This window comes from Caretta caretta, chromosome 1 (assembly GCF_965140235.1).
Source record: "Caretta caretta isolate rCarCar2 chromosome 1, rCarCar1.hap1, whole genome shotgun sequence".
Lineage (NCBI taxonomy): Eukaryota > Metazoa > Chordata > Testudines > Cheloniidae > Caretta > Caretta caretta.
In genome coordinates, this window is record NC_134206.1 from 208,200,584 (window position 1) to 208,214,647 (window position 14,064).

General features: G+C 44.3%; 1 pseudogene; it reads left to right on the top strand.

The window, feature by feature from the left end:
- The first annotated feature begins 9,490 nt into the window (after nucleotides 1–9,490).
- LOC125632333 (maestro heat-like repeat-containing protein family member 1) overlaps nucleotides 9,491–14,064 on the top strand; it is a 28,623-nt pseudogene continuing 24,049 nt past the window's right edge.

Genomic DNA, 14,064 nt, shown 5'->3' on the forward strand with positions numbered 1-14,064 from the left:
TGTGACACTGCAATGTGATGAAGCGAATTCCTGCAGACAGCACTTTCTCACACCAGCGGGATGTGAGACTGCTATCTGTAGGAATCAGCTACATCAAATGGCCTTAGTGAATTCTTACCATGAGCAGTTCCTGAGTGCTGCGAAGGGCCGTACCTCTTAGCCTTGTGGTGTTCTGAACAACATTAGCTATTATGCTAACGGAGTGAGATGGATTGGGTACAAGCTAAAGATATGACAGTCTTAACTCCTCTGCTGACAAAACATGAAAATAACCTTTTCCTTACATACGTTTCTGGATGGTACACAACTGTAGCCAGCTCAGTTAGGGCCCAGCTGGCCCTGATAAGAGGGCTGTGGGCCAGAAGCTGGAGAAGTCTCACTCTATCTTTGGAGTGAGTGGGAAGGGGAGTAAGGTACCTGAAGTGGAGCAGTCCTGGGAAAGGGAGCTGGGGAGCTCCAGCCTGTTAAACCCCCAGGCTGCAGGCCTTGATGAAGGCCTTTGAAAAGGTACTGGCGCTGCAGAGGGGCAGCCCAGGGATAGGCAAAGGCAGCAGGTCCTAACACCTTGCCAATGATGAGTGGCCATTACATTGCAGTCTGCCCCAGTGAGCGGGGACTAGATGATGAGTGGCAGTAGCCACTGAGGCAAGGTGGGTTTAGAGGGTTGGGGGGATCCCCTGGGAGGGGAAACCCAGAATACGGGGTTACTGAGGGGGCAGCACCCCAAGGTAAAGGGCACCAGGGTCCAGCAGGGACATGGGCGCCAGCAGCAGGCGAGACACTGGCCAGTAGGAGGCGCTCTGTACACTGGAGAGCTAATTCCCTAGATGACCAGCAGGAGGCGCTGTACTGGTGAGTCTCAACCTTGCTACCGTGCCATTGGATTAGAGGAGCTTTTGTGGCAAGAACCACCAGTAGAGCAATGTATGTGTAATATAACTATGTTAAAAACTCCCACCTTAACCTATTACTTCCCAACTCATGAGGATAAAAGAACTAACACACTGGATACCAGTAATATTATAAACTTTTTAACTTTTCTTTGTGGGTCAATTGGACAAGTTTGTACAAACTAATGAAGAAAAATAACCAAATTATCCAACTGACTGAAATCACACAGGCCCAGGTTCAGACACGCAGTTTGGCTATTTTACATCAGGGATCTGAACTATAAAGAGTATCTGCACCAGCAGAACAAATTATAACACACTATTGGTATGATATTCTTAAAGGATGGGCCCCCTCTTGGTCTTCAACTTTAAAAATTGTTACACCCAATTATTCTTTTCTTTATGCTGATAAATTTAATGTTAATTGTAATGTGTGGTATGTTCTGTTGCATGCTGAAACCACCAGCTCAGATTGTTTCAAAAAAATTATATAGCCTTGAGATCATTACATAAAGTGTGACCCATTCAATACCTCTGGATTGACGGGTCATTTGCGGGTCAGTGTAGAGCTGAATTTATGAAATTTTCTTTAATTACTATTATTAATATGACTTTATTTTGTATCAAATGAACAAACCAAACTTCACTGTTCTAACATTGTAACTACTGTTTGCCTCCCCACATTCTAAATTGTTCATTACACTTGTTTTAATAAGATTCCATATTGTAACTAAACCCCTATTTTAAAATTCTTACTCAATTTGCAAAACCCTGCTGTAACCTCATTAACTTAGTTCAGGTGTGTGAATGAGGTATGCATGGATAATTCACTTGTTGCATCTTGTTTTAAATCAGGCCCTGTCCCTGCAAACTCTGGCCAGGATTCCACAAGCTACCCTATGTACTCGAGTCCTTACACCTACAAGGAGCTCCATGGAAGCCAAGGAGGGTCTGCCACATGCATGCAGGGATCCACCCAAGTGGACCCGTTTGCAGGATTGTGTCACTTCTGCATGAGTTTGCTCATGTGACTAGTCTATTTGACTTCACTGCGGCTCTGCACATGCACAAAAGTCCTTCCATGTGGATCAGTTAGAGGATCAGTGACTTTGGCCCCCAAACTTGTCTGAGCTCCGTACAGCCACAGGGGTCCACCCACACTCATCTCATTGTAAAACTGGGACCTCTGAAAGAATACAGCTTTTTCATCTCAGCATTTACAAACATCTCCCTTTAATGTGCTACTTTATAGTCACCACTGCATGCAAGAGAGATGATTAATCCATTTTAATTAGTGATAGCACTGGGACTTCTACTGAGTTTGACCCCACTGTATGGCAGTTTTACACCTTCAGATATTTTTACTCACACTACTATGTTGTCACTGTTACATCAGCTGCATTGTAAATGAATCATAGGTAGAAAGGGGACCCCATTTCAAACACTCAGGCTCAAACCCTGCTAGCAGCTCCGTGTAGGTGGATGCCTGCGGAGTCTTCGGTGAGCTTCATCCTAGGTGCAGTGAGCCACCCACAATGATCAGCTTGTAAGATCGGGGCCTTCATTGTGACAACTTCTCTGATGATCAAAACAGTTGCTGAAATTGTTCCCAGAAATGCGAGCAGCCAGAGAAGCTTGAATTCAATCATGTATTAAAATATACACTCTCTATCTGCACTTCTGCAAATGTGCTAAATAGGCATGCACATTGTTCCCTAAGAATTTAATAAGCATGGGCTATCATGTGGCTAGAAATCAGACAAGGGGAGTCATTTAAAGACACATCTCTGTAAGAGAAGAATTTGGGCCCTGTGAATTTCCCATGTTGCAGAATTTGGCTTCCCGAAAGTAGCAGAATACGGAAAATTTCACACTGCCATTGCTTGTTCTCTCCATTCACTCATACTGTACTGTGATCCTTTGTCCAATGAGGGTTTTGATCTGGCCTGAATTGTTTTCTGGATGGAGTTTCTTGGGATTCTGGGGCTAAGTCATCCCACCCCCATGGTGAAATCCATGGTAGAAGGCTCTGGGGGAGGAAATCTCCATGAGGAGACCCCAGCTGAGATACCTCCACATCATCCTGGTGGTGGGCGAAGAGGGAACAAAGCCACAAGGCCCACTCTCAAGCCCTGCACATCCCCAGAGCACTGCAGAAAGCCAGGGCTCTCCATGCAGAGGCCTTTTACCTCCAGACCTGCTCTAGCCCCAAATTCAGTTGAAGGCAATGGGAGCACTGGCTCCACAGCCCCACTGAAAATCAGCCCCCAGTTGGGCACAAGAAATGAGGGCACCCAAAAATCAGTAGCTGCTTTTGAGAACTTTGACCTCCCTGTCTCTGTGCCTCAGTTTCCATGTCTGTAAAATGGAGATAATATTCCTCACCCACCTTGCTAAAGCACTTGGAATGATGAACACTTGATAGTGCTTTTTGGAGAGACTGTAGAGAGAGAGGAAATTTCCTCACACACAGATCAAAGAGACCTATCAGCAGCCATGTTGCTTCCCACCCCTTTGACTGAGTCCCTGGAATGCCCAGTGAAAATATGCGTCCACTGAACAATTCTAGACTGCCTTTGCATCTCTCATGGCCACTAAACTGCTCCTCAGTGGCACATTGGAAGAGCAGATGCCCCTGACAATACTGCCTGGAGTTGGGAGGACAAGATACTCTTGTTACAAGGGAACATTGAGATGATCAGAAAGCTGGACCATTCTATAATTGGGTGACTTTTCCTTAAGAGAGTCAAGAGCTTTGATTCATTCTAAATTAGACTCTTCCTCAGTCACTCTGTGTGAGTGTGTGGATACAGAGAGAAAGTAGATGGGTGTGTACCTATATGGGTAGGAAAAAGCAGGGAGAGGAGGCAGGGAGCTGAGACATGCACGAGGGAAAGACACCCATGGGGAATGGGGAGCAAGTGGGTTAGGGGAGGAAGAGTCAAAAAGGGACAGAAGGAAAGAAAGAGGTGGGGGGAGAAGAGAGAGAAAACAGGGAGGCCTCGAGAGAAGGAGAGCTGGGGACACTCAGGGGAAGAGCTCACAGGCCCCAGGGAAAGGGGTTGGAGGAGGTGCAGAGGAAGAGAAGAGAAAAGAAAAGAATGAGAGAGAGAGAGAGGGAGAAGATGAAGGGGGAATGAAAATCATAGAGAGAAGAAGGGATAAAGAAATGGCTCAAGGGGAGGAGAGAGCAAGACAAGCCACCACGTTATGATCCAGCCGGGCTAGTGGAGCCTGTTGTAATAATTTGGGCCTCATACGCCTACCCCGATTGTAAGCTTAACTTTGGGTAAGTGGATAAAAAGTTGATTAAATGTTCCAATAACTCATAACAGGGAATGTTGATGAAAGGGAGACAGACCGAATGAGCCCAAACAGAAAGGCCAACTAGTAACTCAAGGACAGTGTTAAGCTCATGCCTGGTCAACAAGAGAACTATGGGGCTGGAAATCAAGGGACGAAAACTGGTGTGTCGGAAATGAGGTCTAATTGGTGGACAAAATAATAAGAGGAAGGACTATTCCACCCATCGCTCCCTTTGGGGTCCATTAGAAAAAAGACTTTCGGGGGAGAATGAAGTGCTCTGACTAGCTGGGAGAAGGGTGGACAGGAACAAGTGAGCTTCATCGCATGGCTGCCACATCCACAATCTCCTAGGGACTTCAGGATCTATTGTAATGCTGTTGGGCCTTCATGATCCTGATCCTGAGAAATGTCCTGTCCAGACCAGGCCTGAGAGAGAGGGACCCAGATGACACGGCCACCTCCACTGGCTCCGGCCAAATCCCAAACACCACCTGGGATGTAAGACTTTGGTTCCTGCTGTCACCACCGCCCCCACCTTTGTGTGTCATTTTCCTTCCCTCCTATTTCTCCTCTTTCCTCTCCATCTCCTTTTGCCTTCTGTTTAGTAAGAGTCTGGCTGAGCTGGCCAAGACTGCATACTTTGCTACACTGCTGTGATCCTGTGACTAAAGAGGCAGCAAAAAGCAATGTTCTAAGCAGCCCAATGCTGGTACAAGTTTGCCAGGTCTCAGAGTGGCTGATCGGACTGTGTGCTGTGCCTTTAGTTCGCCAGCAGTAAGGCTGCAAGTGAAAGTCAACACCAGAAACTGAAGCTGCTTTTTCAATCTTCCCTTTTGTGTCTTTTTGTCTTGTTCCATCTTTTCGGAAATAGCATCCGTCTGCAACAACAGATCCAGCCCATCTTAGCTAACCCCTTCTCTTTACCAAAAAACAAACAAACAAAAGCAAACAAAAACCCAAAATAACAAAGGGAAAAACAAAAGACAGTTATTACCATCTTTAATACCATCAAAGAGACCTTCAGACAGGGCTTTTCCCTTCTAAAAACTCTCTATAGCAAAATAATATTGTTAAAACAAAAGCCTCACTCAATATGCTACATTTCAAATGTGTGAAATGTTTCCTTCTTGTTCTGTGTCTTTAATAAAAGGTTACAAAGATTTTTAACTGGGTGTTTGCTGTGCTACTGAGCAGATCAATGTCTGTGTGTTCCAAAATCCCAAGATCCCTTGTGGTTGAATCTCCTTTTCTCATGACACATTATACAGACAGGGTTTGTGGGGAGGCCTTGGGGCTCCCTTGGATTAAAATTCCCAACAAAAGCCAGGAGCAATCCTCCCTTAATCCAATCTGGGGGATGCAAATCCCAAGGGCCCTAGCCAGACAGCCCCAGCCCACCTTGCCTCTGTGATGTCAGCAGTGGCCTTGTGTCACAAAGGGGGTAGGCCCTGTGCCACAAAGGGGGTAGGCCCTGTGGCTCAGAGTGCTCTGGGAGCTGGAGGAGGGAGCACACGGCTGTCTGGGCTCTGCTTTTCAGCCAGTTGGGAGCATTTTCTGGAGTGTACAGCACCTGTTTACACAGAACTCACGGAGGAATCCACATCCTCACTGTCATCTGCGATTATATGTGAGACATCAAAATTCTTCTGTGGCTCGACCATCCCAGCACAGGGGTGAGGGACCTTTCCAGATACTACACAGGGAAGGGGGGATCTTCCAGTTTTCCCGCAGGCTGATCTGGAGGAAACATTCCAGTGAGGGGCTGGGAAAAGGAATCTGAGCTCTCCTCTTCTTCCCTTCCTTCTTCCATCTCCCTGCACCCTCGTTCTTCTCCCTCAGTGCCCCCTTCCTCTCTCTTCCTGATTCCTCCATGAATGAGGGTGGATAAAAAAATCAATTAAAAAGTCAAAAATATTGGCTACTTTTATTGTAAAAAGATTTTTTTCTTCAAATTAAATACATTTTTACAGATAAATCTATTTAAAATTTAAATGTAAAAAGTATGACAACCTATATTCAGGCTTAAATTTAATATAATCTGTTAACATAACTGAAATTAAATAAGCAAATATTCTAGACGTCTGTGCTTGCTGTCAGAGTTTTAAAGAAATTCAAAAACATTGATCTGGTAGATGTCACTGACTAACCACTTGGAAGGAACCAGAGTTTGCTGAAATGCTAAACCCTCTTTTGATGGCAGTAGCCTCTTCTGCAGATTCAGAGAGAATATTTTCTTCATTTCAAAAGGAAAAGGAGTACTTGTGGCACCTTAGAGATTAACAAATTTATTTGAGCATAAGCTTTCGTGAGCTACAGCTCACTTCATCGGATGCATTCAGTGGAAAATACAGTGGGGAGATTTATATACATAGAGAACATGAAACAATGTGTGTTACCATACACACTGTAACAAGAGTGATCACTTAAGGTGAGCTATTACCAGCAGGAGAGCGGGGGTGCGGGGCACCTTTTGTAGTGATAATTGAGGTGGGCCATTTCCAGCAGTTGACAAAAACCTTTGAGAAATGGGGGGGGGGGGGAGGAAGAAAATAGTTTTACTTTGTGCAATGACCCATCCACTCCCAGTCTCTATTCAGGCCTAAATTAATTGTATCCAGTTTGCAAATTAATTCCAATTCAGCAGTCTCTCGTTGGAGTCTGTATTTGAAGTTTTTTGTTGAAGAATTGCAACTTAGTAAAAATATTTCGTTTAGAGAAACAAGAAATGCTAGGCTAGCTCTTACTATCTCTTTTTCTGAAAATTCAGGGTGTTACTCCACTATTTTAGTCACAGGGGTTCTTTTACATACCTTAGGGGACACCATGATTAAAGCCAAGCAAAATAATCACAGTTATTAACTATTTATTATTATTGAAAAGAAAACACTAAACAAAACAACAAAAGACAGAACACAAATGATAAAAGGCTGATTTCTGATCAGTCTCATCTGTATGCTTCTCTCTGGAGAGCTTTTAACAGATGACACCTTTGTGAGCAGGTTTGCCTTTGATGGGACACTTTTCTTTTGGGAAATTGAAACCAAGGTCTTATTTCCCCAAATTTTTGTGAGTCATAGACACTAAGACTACTTATGGGTGGGCAAACTAATTTTAAGAGCAGGCGGATCCTATTAATAACCAGACTGTTTATATAGATGGGCAAAGTAAGCAATTTTAACTAAATCCTCTGAAAAAGAAGAAAGTAGTTAAATTACTTAGAAGAAACCATTTAAGGACCTGTCTTGAGACTGGCCAATTAACAAAATATTTAGAATCTTAAATTCAGTTAAATCCCACTATTTCTCCATTTCCCAATGTTTAGCCTTTGTCTCTTTCCCAAATGCATGGTCTAACTATTTAGTGGTTAACAGGAGAAACTGTTAACATCTTAAATTACAACAGCATTTCCATATCACAACAAAACTGTTACAAGAGTTTATAACTCTAATCCCTTGGCAGGGTTCTAGTTAACTTCTCTTACCAACACATGCTGAAGATTTAGGGAGGTTTCTTTAGGCTGGTTTCTTCGCAAGTCTTCTCTCTTCTGTCTGTGTCAGCTTGCTTGTAGAGAGGGAAAGGATGAGTTGAGTTTGAGGAGGGTAGCAGAGCATGTGCAGGGTGCTCACTCAGAGTTTTTATGCTCGTCTCTTCCCTATTTCTATGCAAGTTTAGAAAAACACATCTCTCTTGCCCTTTCATTGGTTCCATACATTCATGGAGCCTCTTCATCTTATGGATAGGTAGTTTGTTAATGTGTATATGTGTTAGGGTTGTAAGTCTTTCTTGACAGTTATATTTCCTTTGTTTTTGTTGGAGAGATTCTCAGAACATCTTCAAATTTAGTCTTTAACTTTTAACTTATTCAGTTCATTTTCTGAGATATTTCTTCAGTTTCATTAGGGTTCAACAGGAAATGAAATTCTGTTTGTAAAGATTTTTAGTTCTTGAAGCAGTCTTTTAAAATTAAATCATTCTTAACGAGTCTTTAGCTTAAATAGTGATTGAAGAAGTTGTTGATTCTCTAGAACAATTGTTGATGATGATTCTTCCTATTTTTCTGAGTTGGGGGAAGGAGTGGCTAGAGCTCTGCCAGTAACTAATTACTTCCCATTAATATAATAAATAGTCTAGACTTAAATGTCTTCTTATATTGGTAATCAGCTGAGCAAGGTCATTAGATTTCATGTTAGTACATAATGCATTTTACTACACGTAGCAATGATATTAGAAAACCACATTAAATACTTTGCATTCAGTTAAAATACTTTGCAAATATGCCCTCCAAAACAGTTTGTCATTTCAATATTTTAGAAATCAACTAAGGTTTTCTACAAAACTTTTTCTCAACTACACACAATTTTCACTAAAAAATTTAAGGACACAAACAGAGGGTTTTCTTGCAAAGAGGGGCTGGTAGAGCCCACTTTACAGCCTAGATTTATTGTTCTAACACATTCCTAAATTCATTTTGGAATATCCAACATAAATAACATCCTCACATTCTCCTATGGGGCCAGATCTTTCCTAAAACATTTTTCTTTATAACATTTATTTTATTGAGGTAAAGGATTAGATCTATAATAAACTGGCAGTTTATAGAAGAGGGAGGTGTTCTGGTGTAGATAAAACACTCTTTTGGGTGCTTTGATTCATGATCCAAGGTCCTTAGAGTTACAAGTGGTTTGTTATAGCAATTAAACTTCTATTAAAATATTTTGTACAAAGCACAAATGCCAATAATCAACACATATTTTAAACATAGCACAAAAAGAAAATAGTATAAAAGTTAAAGCAGATTAAAATGAGGACAGCTGCCTTTTAAAGTTTGTACAGACACTCTTGCGGGGCATAAACAGTTTTATGGTCAAGGAGATGTTATTTTCCGGACATTTGCTTGTTTCTGGATGACAGAAAGCTGAAGCCTTCTGCAATTTCTTTGATTAGCATGAACATTTTATAACCTAGCTAACTAAAACTGGGCTACTCTTATATTTTCAAGCATCCTGGTGATAATATACTTATAGGTATATTTGAATGTTCAGTAAAGGCACAAACATATTTGTAATGACCTAACATTATAAAAATAAGTTATAATAATGCTATTAATAAAAATTTTACATCAATATTGAGGTCTCGCCATAGCGATCTTGCCTCTCCAGCCAGGCAGGCAGCAAAAAAACTAAATCTGGATCTCCTTGGCCCATCTAGAACCATGTGTGAGTAGGGTGGGGTCTGTGTCATGGGAAGGAAGCCCCAGGGACTCATTCATGTTGGTTCTTGTTTTAGGAGCCGATATGGATCTTTAAGGCCACCTCTGCCAACTGCTGGTCCAGTCTGGAGGTGAGTAGGAATTCTCCCCAGAAATGGACCCTCCTCTCCCCCCATTGCTGTCCTCTCCAGAGGTACCTGCAGGGGACTACTGGGAATCTATATGGAATCTCCATGTGCTTGGGGAGTCAGGGTCTCCTGATGGAGGAGGTTTGTTTTCTCCAAGGTTCCTTGGAGCATTTTAGCTTTATTTAAACCCCCAGACATTTCTAGCCCTTCTGGACTGGCAGGGAATTCTCTGATGGGACCCCAATGCAGCACTGCCATCCCGGCCTTGTCTGCACTCTCCTTGTCTCCTGAGGGAGATCTGTTATTAACTAGAGAAGCGGGGACAAGCAGAGCTGGGGAAGTCCTGGCCTCTTGGGCTAAAATCTCTAATGGAATCCTGCTGGTTTGGGAAGAATTTGGGGCAGATTCTCCCCAGATTTCCCCCTGGCCCCTATTGCCCCTGCCCATGTTATCTTGGCTCCCTACCTGTGGGGTTAGGTGTTTGTCAAATGCCTTGGAGATGGGTGTGCAATATAAATGCTCTGGGCTGTGACTGGTGGCAGTCCCTCTCCAGAGGTGCGGTGCAGTGTGATTAGTTCCCCACACATCTGTATTGTCTACGTCACCCCCTGGGGTTTCTATCAGTGACCAGGAAAGGAGGAAATGACCCCCTCCCCTTTGCACTTATCCACAGCCACAGACCAGGGGAAGGAAGATACAGCAGCCACTGGGAGTTGCAGCCCTTCCCTGTCTGGGCCTGCTGCTTCAGGTAAGTAGGAAACGGGTACAGACTCCTCAGATTCACCCCTTTCCCTGCATAACCTTCTGTAACCTTGATGTTGAAATGTTTCCAATTCATAGTAAGTTGTTACAGATAAGGCTGCAGCAAAACCCAGGTTCAAGCATCTAGGTCGGTTACAGAAAATGTATTTAGGCAACACTATGAATGATAAAACCAAACTTCATTCAAAAGGAAAATGATTAGTCAAGCAAAGAGGTGCACAATTACCACTTACACTGTCATCACTGAGTGTGTGTATAACTGTTGTATTGTGGATCAATGCGGGATCAGTTCACTGACAACAGCGTGAAATATAGCCTTAGAACCCTGGGACATAACGGTATCCTTGGAGTGTTAATTGGAGTGCTCACCGAATTAACAAAACAACTCCCAGTAGAAGCCATTCTCATACTATTGAACGTGCAACTGCCCCTTACACTAATTATATTTCCATCGCCTCCTTATTGACTCTTTACATTACACGTGGTTTACATTAACATCTGCACCAATATCCTTCCCATACTATTAGTATAGATAACATTTTAATAAAACAATTACAATTCTCAAAAACACGCATTAAAAACCCTGCTTAAGCCAGTTATAACCAAAACCTAACAGTAGCATAACCCTGGGCCATGTCCTTGCTAACTCTTACTTTCCCATAACAGGATCTCCAACTTATTGCTAACTTTGCTCACACTAACAACTTCAGTTTTCTAAACTCTTCTACACTTAAGTTAACTTAGGCCAAAAACCTATTTTCTACTTATTTCTTAACCTAAACCATCCCATAGGTAGGCCAAATTCACAACCATGAAAAAGTCATGGACCATGAAATCAGACCTCCCCCATGAAATCTGGCTATTGGAGGGGCGGGGAAGGGCAGGCTACCATGCCCCTGGCTCCAGCTGCTAGTCCCCTCTGGGCTGGGGAGGGACAGAACTTCCCCTGCACTTCCCCTGCACGGCCAGCCTCACGGGGGAGATCAGACCCCCCTCCGGGTACATACCCCGGTTGCTTGGAAGGCAGTGCAGAAGTGAGGGTGGCAATCCCACAACCCCCCTACAACAGTTTTGCGAATCCTCCACAACTCCATTTTGGGGCTAAACCCCAACTACAACATTGTGACATTTCAGATGTAAACATCTGAAACCCTGAAAATGATTTTCAAATCCCATGACCATGAAATTGATCAGAATGGACCGTAAATTTGGTAGGGCGCTACCTATAGGCTATACCTGCCCTTTGCCAACTCCCTCCAGTGGGTCAGCCCCCTCCTTCCCATTACTGAGGTTCTGCTTTGCCTGGCATTCAACTTTTCCAGAGGCCTTGTGGTCTGCACTGCCTGAATGAGGAGGGCTCTTGGAGTCTCCATCTCCCTGCAGTTCTCCCTCCCCAGGCACTGCATGCAGTAGATTTCTAAACCCTCCAAGCTGTGTTTGCTGCAAGCTAGTCCCCACCGCCTGCACTGCTGAGACCCCATTGCGCAGTCTGTGTGGGAGTCGGGGGCTGTGATTGTTGGCACCAACCTGTGACAGTGAGAAGGAGAGCTGCGGTGGCTTTGCCTCTGTTTAGAGAATTGCTCCTTTCTGGGTCACACAGGTGTTCTCTGTAACTGAGAAAGTTCTTTGGTGACCCAGGTGTGACTGTATTTGTTATTCAGGGAAATCAGGTTCATTGAAGTGTCACAAGACATTTCTAGCCCTTCTGGACTGGCAGGGAATTCTCTGATGGGCCATCCCGGCCTTGTCTGCACTCTCCTTGTCTCCTGAGGGAGATCTGTTATTAACTAGAGAAGTGGGGACAAGCAGAGCTGGGGAAGTCCTGCTGCTTTGGGTACAGAAAAGTCCCCTCCCTTCAGCACTATCATTCAGAGCATTCCCCTGGGGGTTCAACCAGAAATGGAACCCTTCTCTTCTATTGACAGACACAGCAGTGCAAGAGACTGCAGTGTCAGCCAGAGATGGCAAGCCACCTGACACAGAGTCTCCTGGTCCAGGTAGGCAGAAAGCGGCGTGATACACAGCCAGAATTCCTTTCCAAGGCCAAAGTTGCTGTTCATCCGCAATGTCTTTTACAGAATCAACATAATGTTTAGTATCGGGGGTAGCCGTGTTAGTCTGTATCCCCAAAAACAACGAGTCCGGTGGCACCTTAAAGACTAACAGATTTATTTGGGCATAAGCTTTCGTGGGTAAAAAACCACTGCTTCAGACACATGGAGTGAACATTACAGATGCCGGCATTATATAATGACACATAAACTAATATAATGTTTAGTTCTAGCTTGTGCAAACAGTATAACTCCTTTTCTTTTTGCGAATACAGACTAACACGGCTGTTACTCTGAAACCTGTCAGTATAATTCCTGTGGGATCCTTCTGGGTGAACAGTGGTATATTAACGCAGGGTGCTATATTAGAGAATCACTACTGTTATTATGAGAGTAAATGTCTCATCAACCTCAAAATTCAGAAGGATATCCACAACTGCTTCTTAACTTGTGTGCATGGTTGCAGCAATGATCCAAGCAGTTGCGGTGACTGCTTGTGCAAATGATCATTGTGATCTGTAACTGGCTGACTGTGTGTCAAGCGACCACGGCTGGGGCTGGAACTGTGGGTGCTACCGAGCCCCACACGTGCCATTGCTGGAAACAGACGCCAATGCATTTTTCATGACTGAGATGCCCGAGTTTTTCATATTTATATTACAAATGGCTTTGTGAGTCATGATCAGATGCTGTCTCAAGCACTGCTGGTTTGGTGGCTGTGCAATGCGGTGGGCCAGAATAGGTCACTTCTTGGTCAGAACATACCTCATAAACTCAAATACCTCATGGAACCAAATGATGGTAGTGCCGCCATGCTGAATCCCAAGGAAGAGGAGAGGTACCACAAAGGTTTTATCCCAAGGAAGGGGGATCCCACGTTTCAGTGCTACAGCTCTTTGCATCTACCTCCAGCTGAGCCTCGCAATGTCTCTGGCTCCTTGGTGCTCTCCAGCTCATGGGTTACGTCCTTCTGGCTCGGGGGAACCCAACGGAATCCCCTTCAAAGCCCCTAGTCAAGCAGAGAGCCTCCCCATGTAAATGGAGGTTCCCCCACTTGGAGCAATTCCAGCCATCTTGGGAGCCGCAGACCAGCACAGGGAATTGAGCCTGGGTCTCATTCCACGTGGCAATGCAGGGCACTGGGCACCAGAGCGCTAGCTTGGCCTCCCAAGAGGGAGGTGTGAATGCTCTGAGGTCTGTGCAGTAGAAGAGAAACTCCTGTGATCTGTTTACATTGGTTCTTGTCTTAGGAGTCAATATGGGGCTTTTGGACCGTCTCTGACAAAGGCTGACTCAGACTATTGGTGAGTAGGAATTCTGCCCAGAAGAGTCTTGCACAATACAGATTTATCCCAGTTCCCCTCTGATTCCTATTGCCCTTACATAGAATCAGTCACATGACACCTCACCCCACCACTGCCCTTCTGAATGACAGGATGGACACCTCTCCAAATGGACAGGACAAATCTGGACTCCAGCCAGCCAGGCCCCACGGACTCTTCTGCCCCAGGTAGGAGTCAGCAGCCTTTCGCTGTGACAAGTCACCACATTTCTATTTCTGTCCCGGCAGGAAGTTCCATCCCAGTGCACAAAGGGTCATTCACTGCCTCAGTTTTCCTAGCTTCATAACGGGGCTAACAAGACTCACAATCTTCACTGGGGTCTGGAAGGTGTGGGTAATGTTTGTAAAGGGACTGGAAGAGGAAATGCCCAATCTC